We start from the raw sequence: 3,295 nt of genomic DNA, 5'->3' as shown, positions 1-3,295 counted from the left end.
AAACCGTCACTGAACCAGAACAGCCTAAACCAGTAGCAGTTGCCACCGCTCAGAAGAAGAAATCAAGGAGCAAATCAGTCCGCATAGCGACTGACGAGGATGGAGCAGGACCTTCGCACTCAGCTGAAGAGACAGAGACAGAGATCATCACCCGCTCTCTATCTCTGGGTGAGCTGCGTGACCTGCAAAGGGAATTCACCCGCCAGACCAACGAGTCCATCCTCACCTGGCTGCTCCGCATCTGGGATGCTGCAGCCAATGACACCATTCTCGATGGAACTGAGGCCAGGCAACTGGGATCACTGTCCCGGGATGTGGTCATTGACCAGGGAATTGGAAAAACCCAAGAAACTCTCAGCCTCTGGCAGCGACTGCTAACAAGTGTGAAAGACAGATACCTTTGTAAAGAAGACCTCCTAGTGCACCAAGGAAAATGGAACACAATAGAACAAGGTATCCGATGCCTAAGGGAATTGGCTGTGCTGGAGATCATTTTTGCAGAAGATAAGAGATTTCCTAAGAGCCCAGATGATGTCCAGTGCACATCATGGATGTGGTTGAGATTTGCACGGCTTGGACCAGAGATGTACTCACGTTACCTGGCAACACTGCAATAGAGAGAAGGTGAGGACAAGGTGGGTGTCCTGGCTAATAAACTAAGGATTTACGAGGACACTGTCACCACCCCAGTTCGTGCCCATGTCTCATCTGTGGAAACAAGACTGGCTGAGCAAGTCAGGAACTTAATTGAAGAAGGCCATCAGAAACTAAAAAAAGAACTTAAGGAAGAAATGTACGATATCTCACCAGAGCCGACGAGAGTCTCTGCGATTAGGAGCAGGCGTCCCCCAGCCGGGGAGAGAGGATACACACCTCGAGGTAACCTTTGGTCTTTTCTTCAGGAGCATGGAGAAGATATGAAGAAGTGGGATGGAAAACCCACTTCCTCCTTAGCAGCCCGGGTACGTGAACTGAAAAGAGAAATACCTACCACAAAAAGCTCATCTAGAATCAGTGTTGCTCCGGTCTCTCATGCACAGAACTCCAGATGTTACAAGAATGATGATATGACTGATCCTCTTGAAGGAACCTCAGCAACACATTTACAGGAAGAGAACAACGTATGCGATGACCAGGAATAGGGGGGCCCTGCCTCTAGCCAGGAAGAGAAAAGGGACAATCGGATCTACTGTACTGTGTAGATCCGATGGCCTGGCACATCTGACCCACAAAAATATACGGCATTGGTTGATACTGGGGCCCAATGTACCATGATGCCATCAAGGTATGTAGGAACAGAATCCATTTCTATTACAGGAGTAACAGGAGGGTCCCAGGGACTGACTGTATTAGAGGCCGAAGTGAGTTTAACTGAGAACGAGTGGCAGAAACACCCTATCGCAACTGGCCCAGAGGCCCCATGCATCCTCGGCATAGACTATCTCAGGAATGGATATTTCAAAGATCCAAAAGGATATCGTTGGGCTTTTGGAATAGCTGCAGTAGTGAAAAAAGACATCAGACAGTTGAATACTTTGCCTGGTCTCTCAGATGACCCCTCTGCTGTGGGACTGCTGAAAATTGAAAAACAACAAGTACCAATTGCCACAGCAACAGTACACCGTCGGCAATACCGCACAGATAAAGACTCTGTGATTCCCATACATGAGATGATCCCTAAACTGGAAAGCCAAGGAGTGATCAATAAAGCCCGTTCACATTTCAACAGCCCGATTTGGCCGGTGCATAAGTCCAGTGGAGAATGGAGACTGACGGTGAATTACCGTAGTCTGAATGAAGTCACACCACCACTGAGCGCTGCTGTGCCAGACATGTTAGAGCTTCAGTACAAGCTAGAGTCCAAAGCAGCAAAGTAGTATGCAGCCATTGATATCACCAATGCCTTCTTCTCCATTCCTTTGGCAGCAGAGTGCAGACCTCAGTTTGCCTTCACCTGGAGGGGCGTGCAGTACACCTGGAACCGACTGCCCCAGGAGTGGAAACACAGCCCCACCATCTGCCATGGACTGATCCAGGCTGCACTGGAAAAGGGTGAGGCTCCAGAGCATCTGCAGTACATTGATGACATCATCATATAGGGGAATACACCAGAGGAGGTCTTCAAGAAAGGAGAAGAAATTATCCAAATTCTGCTGAAAGCTGGTTTTGCCATTAAAAGAAGCAAGGTTAAAAAACCAGCTCAAGAAATCCAGTTCTTGGGGGTCAAATGGCAAGATGGTCATCGCCAAATCCCCACAGAGATAATCAACAAGATCACAGCCATGTCTACACCTACCAACAAAAAGGAAACACAAGCTTTCCTAGGTGCCATAGGCTTTTGGAGGATGCACGTTCCTGAGTACAGTCAGATCGTGAGCCCTCTCTACTTGGTGACCCGCAAGAAGAACGATTTCCACTGGGGGCCTGAACAGCAGCAAGCTTTTGTTCAGATCAAGCAAGAGATTGCTCATGCAGTAGCCCTGGGCCCAGTCAGGACGAAACCAGATGTGAAAAATGTGCTTTACTCCGCAGCTGGAAACAATGGTTTGTCTTGGAGCCTTTGGCAGAAGGTGCCTGGGGAGACTCAAGGCCGACCATTGGGATTCTGGAGCAGAAGTTACAGAGGCTCCGAGGCCAACTACACTCCCACAGAGAAGGAGATCTTGGCTGCCTATGAAGGAGTTCAAGCCGCCTGAGAAGTGATTGGCACTGAAACACAGCTGCTTTTGGCACCCCGACTACCAGTGCTGGTGTGGATGTTTAAGAGAAAGGTTCCTTCCACACATCATGCCACCGATACCACATGGAGCAAATGGATTGCCCTCATTACACAGCCAGCCCGCATTGGAAACCCAAATCGCCCTGGGATTCTGGAAGTTATAACGAACTGGCCAGAAGGTGAAACTTTTGGATTATCATCTGAAGAAGAAGAAGGAGAAAAGCAAGTAACACGTGCTGAGGAAGCCCCACCATATAATGAGCTACCGGAGACTGAAAGACGATATGCTCTGTTCACTGATAGCTCCTGCCGAATTGTAGGAGCTAACCGGAAATGGAAAGCTGCAGCATGGAGCCCCACACGACAAGTTGCACAAGCTACCGAGGGACAAGGTGGATCGAGTCAAGTTGCAGAGCTTAAAGCTGTCCAGCTGGCTTTAGAAATTGCTGAACGAGAAAAGTGGCCGAGGCTTTATGTCTACACTGACTCATAGATGGTAGCTAATGCTCTGTGGGGATGGCTGAATCGCTAGAAAAAGGCCAACTGGCAGCGCAGAGGAAAACCCATCTGTGCCGC

Source organism: Sylvia atricapilla, unplaced genomic scaffold (genome assembly GCF_009819655.1).
Source record: "Sylvia atricapilla isolate bSylAtr1 unplaced genomic scaffold, bSylAtr1.pri scaffold_116_arrow_ctg1, whole genome shotgun sequence".
In the NCBI taxonomy this organism is placed as follows: domain Eukaryota; kingdom Metazoa; phylum Chordata; class Aves; order Passeriformes; family Sylviidae; genus Sylvia; species Sylvia atricapilla.
The sequence above is the reverse complement of the archived record's forward strand: the minus strand, read 5'-3'. Positions refer to the sequence as shown.